The sequence below is a fragment of the Geotrypetes seraphini genome, chromosome 13, assembly GCF_902459505.1.
Source record: "Geotrypetes seraphini chromosome 13, aGeoSer1.1, whole genome shotgun sequence".
NCBI classification, from domain to species: domain Eukaryota; kingdom Metazoa; phylum Chordata; class Amphibia; order Gymnophiona; family Dermophiidae; genus Geotrypetes; species Geotrypetes seraphini.
In genome coordinates, this window is record NC_047096.1 from 57,354,545 (window position 1) to 57,368,001 (window position 13,457).

General features: G+C 40.1%; 1 long non-coding RNA gene across 1 annotated transcript in view; it reads left to right on the forward strand.

The window, feature by feature from the left end:
- LOC117347019 overlaps window positions 1–13,013 on the forward strand; it is a 35,565-nt gene extending 22,552 nt beyond the window's left edge. Inside the window, exons 4-5 of the long non-coding RNA XR_004536705.1 lie at window positions 1,300–1,362; window positions 12,898–13,013. This is a non-coding gene — a long non-coding RNA (uncharacterized LOC117347019). The remainder of the gene's footprint in view (window positions 1–1,299; window positions 1,363–12,897) is intronic.
- The last annotated feature ends 444 nt before the right edge of the window (window positions 13,014–13,457 follow it).

Consider the following 13,457-nt stretch of genomic DNA (forward strand, 5'->3'; position numbering starts at 1 on the left):
TTACAAAGTTGCGCTAGGGCCTTAATGCGCTAGCCGCTACCGCCTCCTTTTGAGCAGGTGGTAGATTTCCGGCTAGCACGCGCTATAGCGTGTGCTAATCCAGTGCGTACAATAAAACCGCTAGCACAGCTTTGTAAAAGGAGCCCTAAGATTTATTATTTTAGAAGCCACCAGAAGCGGTTCTCATATGTGACTTGTTTCGCCCGTTGAGACATAGTTGTATAGCTTAATTTGATTTGGTGTTTCGTTGCAGACAGCAAAACATGCATGTTGGCATTGGGTTTGGCAGCGGGCCGATGAATGGTGATTAGAGCTAAGTGCATCTAAGTTTTAAAGTGACATTGAAAAATAGAAAAAGTTTTGGTTTACAATAAAGGTGAAGCCGATGAGGAGGCTTGTGGCTATATATCTATGTCTTAACGGACGAAACAAGACACGTATGAGAGCCGCTTCTGAGGGCTTCTAAAACAATAAATCTTAATGTGATATATTAAATATACCAGGTATGCATATTGAGAAAATTATATGAAAAAATATTTGCTGGTCATTTTGGAAGTGATTTGGATTCTTAGGCCAGTTATAAATGATCTACCCACGCTTAAGAGATTCAAACACTTATTATTAGTCATCACAATACATTTTCACACAAAAGGGAAGTGAAATCTACGTGCTCCACATCAATACATTTGGAACTGAGGGCTGTTTCCCCATATTGACAATTAATTGTTCACATTTGTAAGTAACAGTACAAGAGACTCATCAAGTTTTGATTACATTTCTAATGCCCCTGTCTTTGTATGGGGTCCTCTTAAAAAAATAGGAGATATCCATGAGTATAAATTTAGATTCATTTAGGGGCCCTTTTTCTAAGCTGTGCTAGGTGTCATGCTATCTTGCAGAGTGACAAGTGGAGCTTATCAACACATCAGACTTTATATAGTAAGAATATGTCAAGACATTCAGCACTTGTACAAAATCTCAGGAACTGGCGTCCTCCGTGGTAACCTGATTTTTGGGACATCTCCACTGTTTGATTGTTTGCTACTTACAAACATTAATATATAGCCATTAGTGTATTAAAGAGAAAATTGGGCTTTTTATGACCACAGTAAAATTGGCCTTAGTGTGTTGGAAAGACCCATGTAAGGGTGCAGTAAGGGCTACTTTTACCACAGCTTACTAAAAGGACTCCTTAGAGACAACTGGATATATATCACCTCTTTATGTATTGTATAACCATATTCACCACAGATACTTTTTTTTTTTTGCTTTTTCTGTCTTTTTACCCTACTCCCTAAGATCCCAAGAACACCTCTTAAGGCTATTGCCAAGTCTCCTACTGAACACAGAGAGTTTAAATAGGTAGGTGGCTTTATTTCACTCTCTAATGTAATGTAACCTTGAAATTTCAATGCCACTTTTTCACAAGTTAGATTCAAGGCAATCATCAATAAAAAATAAATCAAATATAATTGGAAAAACTGGGATAGGTTGAGTTACATTTTTGGGTGGGAATCTTTATGCCATATTTTTAAAATGGAACGTATGTTGGCTGTACAACAGAGACATTATAGGAAATTTTTGAATGTTTGGGAGCCATTGATAAATTACTATAAGGAGTGATAACCGACCTGATCTTATTTTTGGCCATTTCATTATACACATCCAGGGTGGGCGGGTGGGGGAGGGATTTACATTGCTATTTTAAATTGGATAAAATTATTAAAAGGTTTTATGTAATTTTTCTTGATTATTAATTAAGTGGGTGGGAGGGTTAAAATGATTGTTCTTTTCTTGTACTATTATATGCATATGTATAATTGGTTTGCATGATGGAAATATATATGTTAGAAATATTTGGAAAATATTTAATAAAAATGATTAAAAAACAAAAACAAAACCCTCTTTTTCAAGTTTTTATTAGGTTTTTATATACCGCCTATCAAGGTTATCTAAGCGGTTTTTACAATCAGGTACTCAAGCATTTTTCCCTATCTGTCCTGGTGGGCTCACAATCTAGCTAACGTACCTGGGGCTATGGAGGACTGAGTGACTTGCCCAGGGTCACAAGGAGCAGCGCGGGGTTTGAACCCACAACCCCAGGGTGCTGAGGCTGTAGATCCAACCACTGCGCCACACACTCCTCCATGCTTTTGTAAAAGTAGGGGATACAGTGTTACAATAATCAAGTTGTGATAGAATGGTAGGTTGAACCAAGAGTGCGACATGTTTTTCATTAAAAAAATAGATCTTAATTGCTTCATCTTTAAAAAGTATTTCTTGACCATTTTGCTTATTTATGATTCAAAAGTAGATTCTAATATGACTCTTAAAACTTTTGGAGTAAAGTCAATCGTGTGTCGCTTTTATTTATGTCTACTTTTAAAGTGAAATTTGAAATTTAGACTCCTTGAACTTTGGACTCTTAGCCACAAAATTTTTATTTTTGTAGGATGAAATAGTATGATGGGTCCTGAAAAGTTCTCAGCCCAACCAACCAACTTCCTAAATTCTGAGCATTATTTTGCCACTGTAGCTGAAGAGAGCGTTATCTTATATCATTAAGTGCCAATTTGCAGAAACGAAATTCTCTGTTTTGACATTCTCTTCTTGCTTGTTTCTAGGCATTTAAACTAGAAGGTGGGGGTGGCATATGTATGAAGGACAATCATAGAGACCACCCCAGCAAAAGATATGATGTGATGGTAGTAAAGATTACAATACAAACAATATTAGCAACTCACTTCTTAACATTGCAACGGGATGTGAAATGAAACAAAAAACTATACAAAAAAGCTGGAAAGCGATGACCACAAATGCTCGCAGTCTTAGCAATAAAGTTCATGATCTGCAAACCCTGATGTTAGAGGGAGACCTGGAAATTGTTGCTATCAGGGACATGGTTCAGTGAATCCCTTGGATTGGATGCAAACATAGTGAGATGGTCAAAAAGATGGAGGAGTAGTTCTCTATGTAAAGATCGATATCCAAGTGACTGAAATGCAAGGTTCCTAGGGAGAGGAAGAAGTGATATGGATCACTCTGAAAAGAGAAGATGGAACTTCCATCTACGTGGGTGTAGTCTACAGACCTCTGACTCAATTGCAGCAAATTGATAAAAGATCTGATTGTAGATATCCAAAAGTTTGGAAAGAAAGAGGAGCTGCTGCTGTTGGGAGATTTCAACCTGCCGCATACAGAATGGAAAGTTCCGTGTGCGGAATTGGAAAGAAGTAGGGAGATTGTGGATGCCTTTCAAGAGGCTCTGCTCAGACAAATGGTGATTGAACCCACGAGGGAAAAAGCGATATTGGATCTGGTCCACACAAATGGAGAGAGTATATCTAATGTACGAGTGGGAAGTAGCGATTATCAAACGGTTTGGTTTGATATAATAGCTAAAGTGGAAGGCGGATGCACGATACTAAAAGTCCTAGATTTCAAACGTTCGGACTATAATAAAATAGGAGAGTACCTGAAAAAAGAGCTGTTAGGATGGGAGGACATAAGAGAAGTGGAAAAATAGTGGTCTAAGCTGAAAGGAACTATAAAAATGGCTAAGGAACTTTATGTGAAGAAAATCAATAAAAACAAGAGAAAAAGGAAACCGACATGGTTCTCCAAACTAGTGGAGAAAATAAAGGCAAAAGAGTTGACGTTCCTGAAATATAGAAAATCCCAAGATGAAAAGTACAGAAAGGACTACCGGGAGAAACTGAAGGAAGCCAAGAGGGAGATACATCTGGCGAAAGCGCAGGCGGAAAAGCAAATGGCTAAAAATGTAAAAAAGGGAGACAAAACTTTTTCAGATATATCAGTGAAAGGAGGAAGATGAAAACTGGAATTGCTAAACTAAAAGATGCTAGGAACTGATATGTGGAGGAGGGAAACGCAAACGTGCTAAACAAATACTTCTGCTCTGTGTTCACAGAAGAAAATCCTGGAGAAGGACCGAGACTGTCTGGCAAAGTTACACGGGAAAATGGAGTAGATTCTGTGCTGTTCACGGAGGAAAGTGTTTATGAACAACTTGAAAAATTGAAGGTGAGGGGATCCATCCGAGGATACTGCAGAATAAGTAGAAAAGACCTATCTGACTCCCTCTCTTGCATTTTATTTTATGTTCCTCCTGGAAATTGGTCGAAGGCAAGGAATGACTTCCAAGAATTCGTATTACATAATTCTACTTCCTCTCCATATAGTCTTGTACTTGGTGATATTAATTTATATCTAGAGGAAGATTCCCTAGATAGAATGGACCTTATTACTTTCCTATCTTCACTAGATTACACTATTCCTGAATTTTCTCAATCACATGAGAAGGGACACCATTTGGATTTAGTGACCTTTTCTACTAAAGAAATCTTTGAGCCATATATCTCACCAACCAATGGTTTATGGAGCCCAAATATACGGTCAGATCATTTTATTTATTATTTTAATCTTAAATGGGGTCAGAAAGCAATCAAGCGATCATTATCTCAAAAAAGGGAAATAATCTCAAGGAGACATTTTGATCCGTCTTCCTTTTGGACAACTTATAAACAAAACCAAGGTCATTGGGAAAATACTAGTCTATTTTAGACAAACTAGCTCCTAAACAAAAACAATATCTCCTTAAGAAATGTTTTTGCAAACCTAAACAATGGTTTGATGTGACCTTTTGGCCTTAAAACATAAAGTAAGGAAACTGGAACGAGTTTGGTTAAAATCAGGGAATCAAAATGACCGAGACTTTTGGAGGAAAGAGGTCTACTCCTATAAACAATTAAATTAAAATGTAAGACATTTTATTCTTCAAAAATCAGCATATCCAAATGGTACTAATACCAAAGAACTTTTTAAAATTGTTACTAACATTTTTGAAATTAACCATCTTTCACAACCAGTTCAAGTAAGTCCCCCAAATTCAGAAGAGCTAGCAAGCTATTTTAGTAAGAAAGTTGATAATTTACGATCATCTTGCTCATTGGTTATAAGTAGGAAACAGGTTTTTTTTTTTACCTTTATTAACTGACTCCTACTATGTTAATCTAGAATGGGGTACTTTGCTGATCCAGGTTGGGATGATTTTAGAAAACTTTATAGTAAATATGTAAAATCTTATTGTTCATTAGATCTGTGTTCTCCGGATGTAATGAAACTAGCGCCTAAACAGTTCCAATTGCATCTGTTTTTCTGGATAACTTATCTGCTCAATGGTGGGATCTTTCCCCCATCGGGAGGTCATATTATTGTAACTCCAATTCCCAAGGATCCTAAGGGTTCTGTATCCCTAGTGACTTATTATAGGCCTATCTCGTCAATCCTATTTTTTATAAAAAATTATGGAAGGTTTAGTAAATAGCCAACTGTTAAATTATCTGGAACATTTTTCCATCCTGCATGGTTCACAATTAGGATTTAGACCATTATATAGCATAGAGACAGTGCTGGCATCCTTGGTAGATAATGTATGTAGTCTTTTTAGTAAAGGTGCCAGTGCTTTGATTTTGCAACTGGACTTGAGTAGTGCGTTTGATCTCGTGGATCATAATAAATTGTTGGACTGTCTGGATGTTATAGGTATATAGGACCAAGGTTTGAAATGATTTGAGGGTTTTCTTAAATTTAGAACTTATCAAGTAAAACTTAATAATGAGCTCTCAAACAGTTGGAGTAATCCATGTAGAGTACTCCAGGGGTCTCCTCTATCCCCATTGCTTTTTAATGTTTATTTGGCCTCTTTGGGCAACAGATTATCTCAGTTTAAAATTAAACTATTTAGTTATGCTGACGATATTATCATTTTAATCCCTGTTTATACTTCTCTTTCTCAAGTAAATCAAACTGTAGTAAGGATCTTACAGATAATTGAATTTTGAATGTCAGAATTTAAATTGAAAATATGGAAAAATCCAAGTTTTTCTTTGCATTACCAAATTTAAATGAAGATGTTACATCAATTATTGTAAATGATACAACTTAAAGCATCCAGTCTACCATAAAGATACTTGGCGTAATTTTAGATCGTACTCTTACAATAAAAAATCAGGTTGACTTGTTGATTTGAAAGGGCTTTTATACTTTGTGGAAACTAAGAACTATTACAGCATATTTTGATGTTAATTCCTTTTGATTGCTGGTTCAATCACTTATCCTTTGATGTTTTTGTTGTTGATACCCAGAAAAAACTCCATAGACTGAGCATAATTCAGAATGCAGCAGTCGGACTAATTTTCAACTTGGGGAAGTTTGACCACATTACTGATTCTTATCGTCGACTGCATTGGCTTCCAGTTGAGGTGCGGGTTAAGTTTAAGCTCAGCTGCATTTGCTTTAAGGCACTAACAGGCTCAATTCCTGAGTATCTCATGGAATCTTTAATTATTACAAGCCTCACTTCGGTTGTTGGAAAAATAATGGAAGTGTTGCTGAAAGAAAGGATAGTGAATTTCCTAGAATCTAATGGGTTACAGGATCCGAGGCAACATGGCTTTACTAAAGGCAAATCTTGTCAAACGAACCTGATTGAACTTTTTTGATTGGGTGACCAGAAGCTGGATCGAGGACATATGCTAGATGTAATTTACTTAGATTTCAGCAAAGCTTTTGACACGGTTCCTCATAGGAGGCTCTTGAACAAACTTGAAGGGCTGAAGTTAGGAACCAAAATGGAGAACTGGATTAGAAACTGGTTGACGGACAGACGCCAGAGGGTGGTGGTTAATGGAAGTAGCTCGGAGGAAGGAAAAGTGAGTAGTGGAGTCCCTCAGGGTTCGGTGCTGGGGCCGATCCTGTTCAATATGTTTGTGAGCAACATTGCTGAAAGGTTAGAAGGAAAGGTTTGCCTTTTTGCGGATGATACCAAGATTTGTAACAGAGTAGACACAGAGGAGGGAGTGGAAAACATGAAAAAGGATCTACAAAAGTTAGAGGAATGGTTTAATATCTGGCAACTAAAATTCAGTGCAAAGAAATGCAGAGTAATGCATTTGGGAATTAATAATTGGAAGGAACCGTCTATGCTGGGAAGTGAGAGGCTGATATGCATGGATGGGGAGAGGGACCTTGGGGTGATAGTGTCCAAAGATCTAAAGGCGAAAAAACAATGTGACAAGGCGGTGGCTGCTGCCAGAAGGATGATGGCCTGTATAGAGGTGTAACCAGTAGAGGAAAGAAGGTGTTGATGCCCCTGTACAGGTCGTTGGTGAGACCCCATCTGGAGTATAGTGTTTAGTTTTGGAGACCGTATCTGGCGAAGGACACAAAAAGGCTTGAAGCGGTCCAGAGGAGGACGACAAAAATGATAGGAGGTTTGCACCAAAAGATGTATGAGGAGAGACTGGAAGCCCTGAATACGTATACCTTAGAGGAAAGGAGGGACAGGGGAGATATGATTCAGACGTTCAAATACTTGAAAGGTATTAATGTAGAACAAAATCTTTTCCAGAGAAAGGAAAATGGTAAAACCAGAGAACATAATTTGAGGTTGAGGGGTGGTAGACTCAAGAGCAATGTAAGAAAATTATTATTTACAGAGAGGGTGGTGGATGCCTGGAATGCGCTCCCGAGAGAGGTGGTGGAGATGAAAACGATGACAGAGTTCAAAAAAGCATGGGATAAACACAGAGGATCTAGAATCAGAAAATAATAGTAAATATTGAAGAACTAAGGACAGTGCTGGGAAGACTTGCACAGTCTGTGTCTGTATATGGTGGAGGATGGGCTTGGGAGGGTGTAGATGGATTGGAGTGAGCTTTGACGGAGACTTCAGTAGTTGGAACCTAAGAACAGGTCCGGGCAGAGCTTTGGATTCTTGCCCAGAAATAGATAAGAAGAAAACCCCCCAACAAATTTTTAGATTGAATCAGGTTGGGCAGACTAGACCATTCGGGTCTTTATCTGCCGTCATCTACTATGTTACTATGAGAACTTTTCAGCACCCCCCTCATAGTGTGACCTGGCTGCTCCAATGAGTTTAATCACTCCTGTACCAGGGACCTTACAGCTCTTCAGATTTTCAAGTTATCAACAATGTGTGTGAAGTTAATCTACATACGATAAAGAGCCAGGGTATGTAAATTTGACATACATATTCATTGTGAATATCTTGAAAACCAAACTGCTTGTGTGGTCATCAACAGTCATTGCGTGTCTTAACAGTCATTAAAAAAAAATTTTTGGAGAGAGCGAGATGAAGCAGTTGACACCAGATGTAGGCTGTGGGGTAGAACTTTGATTTCCTCCCCTACTTGCATGCTTGCTTAGAAGAGCCCCTTCACATTCTGACTGGGAGACTCTGCACTCTCTGGAGATATATTAGTTTGTGGCTGATGTCACATGGAGGTTGTGCAGCCTTGCCTAAATATGACCAAAGCAGCACGTCCCTTTGGGAAACCCTTCCAGAGCAACAAGTTGCTGTACTGCTTAAAAATTTAAGACTAGCCCTGAAGTAGTCTCACTGGGGGTAGAGTTACCAGATGTCTGGATTTACCTGGCTATGTCCTCTTTTTGAAACCCAGCACTTTGGGTTTTGGAAGGCCTTGGCTCTGCCAATGCTTGGGGCTGCATTTGGAGGCCTGCCAAACATGCGCAAATGTGACACAATGATGTCACATGCATGCATGTGACATCATTGTGTTGCATCCGCACATGCTCGGAGGTCTTCTAGATGTAGTCCCAAACTCAGGGAAGAGGAGCTGAGGTTTGTGTGGGGACGGGGCTGGGGAAGAACAAGATACAGCTGATGATCGGAATAGGGTTGGACCATGTGCTATGAATAGAAATGAGGGAAGTGGGATCCATAATTAGTAGTAGCGAAAGATGAGAGCAGATCACATGAGGTGAAGTAAAAATGCTTTTATTAAAAAAAGCCCAATGTTGCGATGTTTGGCCTGTGGTAGGCTGTAAAGCTACTCCCAATCATTTCTTTTGTTTAATATCAATAAATTTTTTTATTGAAAAGGATATCGAACAAAACCTACAAACGTCCCAATCAGGACCAGCAAACAATAAACAAGAAACACAATCAAAATACAAGGTCCATCATCCACAGCACACCCTCCAACAATTCCCCCAACAAACAGCAAAACTTCCCCTATCACAAACCTCCCCCCCTTGACAATAAAATATCCAATACTCCCCAATCCGCTTCCCCCTCCCTCCAACCCCCAACCATCCACCAGTCCTCCCCTTCAAAAGAAAACATCCAATACCCCCTCTCTCCCTCCTCACCCAAAGATCCACCAATACTCAACCCCTAAGCTTGCCAAAAATCAAATCCTAGTCTCTATGATGCACATCAAAATATCCATGTTGTTTAGCAGTTACACATTCCATATGTAATAAAGACCCCACCCGATCCTTCCATTCCCCTTCTGTAGGTACCACAGTCTTTTTCCAATAAGAGGCTAACAAGCATTTGGCTGCAGAAAAACCCAGCCGGAGTAGTTTTCTACACCACCAGACATCCCTAATATTAGTAAGATCCAATAAGCAAGTCTGTGGAGTAAGCAAAACCAACTCCCCCAACCAGGCAGTCAAGCAACCAGTAATCATAACCCAATATGGTCTAACCTTAGCACAATCCCACCATACATGAAAGAATGTCCCTCCCCATCCCCATATCTCCAACAAATATCAGGTACATTAGGAAACATAACATGTAAACAAGCTGGAGTAGAGTATCAACGAGATACAATTTTATATGCATTCTCCTGAACCAACACACACACTGACACTTTACGTATTTTAGAACAAATTATGTTCCACTGACTCTCTGACAGATAAGACCCTAAGTCTACCTCCCACATACCCCTAAAGGAAAAAATAGGTTTATTCCAGCCCCGAAGAAAGGAATACAGTACAGAAATCGGATGAGGGTACCCTACCCAATAATAACCATAAATTTTCCACTTATTCCTGACCCCCCTGAGAATCAACCAACCACCCCTGGGCCTGGATATAATGTCTAAGTTGTAAGTAGGAAAAAAATCACCAGGAGGCAAAGAATATTGTACCTCTTTTGCAAAATAACAAAGGAAAGGATCTCATGACCCTGCATTATATCCCGAAAAACCCGAATCCCCCTCCTCTCCCACCTAGCAAAACCCCAGAAGAACCTCCCACTGCAAAAGTTGGTTTACGGCGTATAGCCGCCAAAGTGGAGGTCCCACTCCCCCGCCCCCACTGCCTCTTCATTGAGCCCCACAAAAGAATAAGATGCTTAAGAAAAGGATTCTCCACCCCCTGCAACCGAGCCCCAGTAGACAAAGAACCCCATATCCAGTCCCTTAGAGGCTGCTGCCTAACCCAAAATTGTTCCATCTGCACCCCCAAATTAACCCACTCCAGAGACCAATCCAAAATAAAACGAAGCTGAGCCGCCTGATAGTACCAAAGAAGATTTGGCACCGCCCGCCCCCCCCCCACCCCCATTCTCTAGGGGCCCACATAACCCTTTTAGTCAACTGAGAAGCTTTACTTCCCCAAATAAACTGGGAGAAGGTTCTCTGCAAACCTACCAAAAGTCCCCTGGGTAGGGGAATAGGCAGCGTTTGAAAAAGAAACAACAACCGGGGGGAGAATATTCATTTTCAACACTGCTATTCTCCCCCACCATGACAGCCATAACCCCCTCCACTGCTAAAGGTCCCTTTGCACCTGCACCAACGGTCCATAATTAGCTGAATAAAGTTGAGTCAAATCCTTAGTAATCTGAATTCCAAGATGTCTAAATTTCTCTCCCGCCAGATAAAAAGGAAAGCCACGTATAATCCCTCTTTCCACCCCCTCCTCCAAGTTAACACCTATCAACTCTGTCTTATCCATATTAACTGTAAACCCTGCTAATCCCCCATAATTTCTGAAAATATCCAAAATAATAGGAAGGGTACCCTCCGGGTCTCAAATATACAACAAAATATCATCCGCAAAAAGTGCAATGCGGTGTTCATAATCCCCCATCCTAACTCCCTGCAAGCCAGGATGCGTATGAATCGCCTCTGCAAGAGGTTCAATAGACAATGAAAATAGCAGAGGGGACAAGGGGCACCCCTGCCGAGTACCTCTACCAATGTCAAAAAAAATCTGTATAAGACCCATTTATTTTAATACATGCCCTAGGCCTGGCATACAGGGCTCTTACCCAATTACAAAAGAACGGACCTAAGCCTACTTTATCCATAACAGCCCAATGAAAGTCCCAAATGATCCTATCAAAGGCTTTCTCCGCATCAATAGCCAATACTGCTATCCCCTCCGGAGGCGCTGGGCCTTCCACATCACATGCAAGATATGACGCACATTATCTCGCACCTGTCACTGATATATAAATCCTGCCTGATCAACATGGATAAGTTGTGGCAAGACACGAGATAACCGCAGAGCCAACACCTTTGCTATAATTTTAACATCTACATTTAAAAGGGAGATAGGTCTATAAGCCCCACAATTTGTCGCCTCCTTCCCCGGCTTGGGCAAAACAGTAATACCTGCATCACCCATAGATCCTGAAAGCGGGCTACCAGTTCGAACCCCATTTGATACCCTGGTCAACAAAGCACCCAGGATGTCCTGAAACTTTTTATAAAACAGACCGGAGAACCCGTCAAGCCCAGGCGCCTTTCCAGGTTTTAAGTCTCTAATCACCCCTCTCACCTCCAATTCAGAGAACAGCTCCTCCAATCTATCAGACTCCATATGGGACACACTGGGTAAAGGCAATCCATCCAAAAAATCGCCCAGATGGTCCCCCAAAGGTTGTGTAACCCCTTTATACAAATCACTATAATAATTCAAGAAAAAAGCCTGTATATCAGAATCCGTGCGAGAAACCCTCCCTCCACTCCCCTTAATTTCCTGGATCATATGTACAGATCTACGCTTGCGCAGGAATCTCGCCAACTGAGTTCCAGATTTATTCCCATATTCAAAAAGACTCTTTCAATCTGGCTCTCAGGAAAGCTACATCCTCCAACTGGAATTGCTGTAATTCCCGTCGTATATCCCGCATTCAACTTCTGGCTCCAACATGGCCTTATGATGTAACTCCAAACGTAACAACTCTTCCCGCAAATACTCCCAATCATTTCTATAGCACTACTAGGTGTGCGCAGATACTTTCTCTGCCCCTAGTGGGCTCACAATCAATGGAGGGGCAGGTGACTTGCCTGAGGTCACAAGGAGCTGCAGTGGGCAGGAAACCCAGTTCACCAGGATCAAAGCATTAACCATTAAGCTACTCCTCCATGCCTTCCCTTTAATAAAAACAAGAATCATTTCTTTTACTAAGGGGAAGTGAACTTTCCAATCTCCCCTTTAGCGGCCTTCCATAGGCAAAACATGACCATTGTGGCTATTTTTAATAAAAGCATTTTTATTTCTCTAGTCTGTCACTGAATGTGTGTCAAGCTATCACCCTTCCAGTTTCTCCAAATTAGTTTCGCAATCTGAAAGGCTAAAACTTGGCATAGCATGCAATATCAATAGATGGGAGGATTTAAGCTGGGGTAAGTGGGGAATGATCGATTTATCCCCTGAGCTTAAACTATTAGTCTTATAGGGGTTTTTTAAAAAAATTATCATATTTATTAGAGATTTTCAACTGAAGGATATTTCTTTTCTTGCTGTTTTAATAATGTAACTAGGAGCAATTTAAAACATCTGAAAATAATGCCAAGGAATTTTTTTGTGGACATCTGAAAATCATCTGGCCCTTGGCTCAATTTCTCCAACTAGTACAGAGCCTGCTTTCCTAACCCACTTCCATTGCACATTCCAGGCAGCAAAACATCAGTATTCTGTAAAAATATAGATAAGTGACAGTGCTGCTGAACTGACATGTCACTGCAAGGAGTCTAGGTTTCTTAAAATAACAGTTTTGTTACTTTTGATCTTTTACTTTTTTCACCCTAGCAGCTTGAACAGTGGATGAGGGTCCATCAGCTTTGTTCCAGATACAACTTTGGCATTTGCCGCTTACGACAAGCTTCCAGCAGCAATTCTAAGAAGCCTTTAATAGGATGGTGTGAAATAATAAATTATATGTTTACACACTACTACACTTGTTCTGGGGTTTGTTTTTTAAGGGATAACTCATTGCCCTTCATCCAGGCTTATTTATTGTGATAATCCCACATCCCAAAGTTTTATAGCCTTGATATCCAACTTTACACATAGCTCAAAGTAGGGCACACAATTTATACATGGTGTCAAGAGAAAAGAACATAAGTATTGCCATACTGGGTCAAACCGAAGGTCCATCAAGCCTAGTATCCTGTTTCCAACAGTGGCCAACCCAAGTCCCAAGTATCTGGCAGAAACACAAATAGTAGCAACATTCCAGAGCTCAGATTGTGATGTCATAATGCCTCATTCCACCAATGCCTAAGAGCCAACTTCATCAGTGATGTCACAATGGATTGGTTATCCTATACTTGGCTCACATAAGAACATAAGAGCTGCCTTACTAGAAC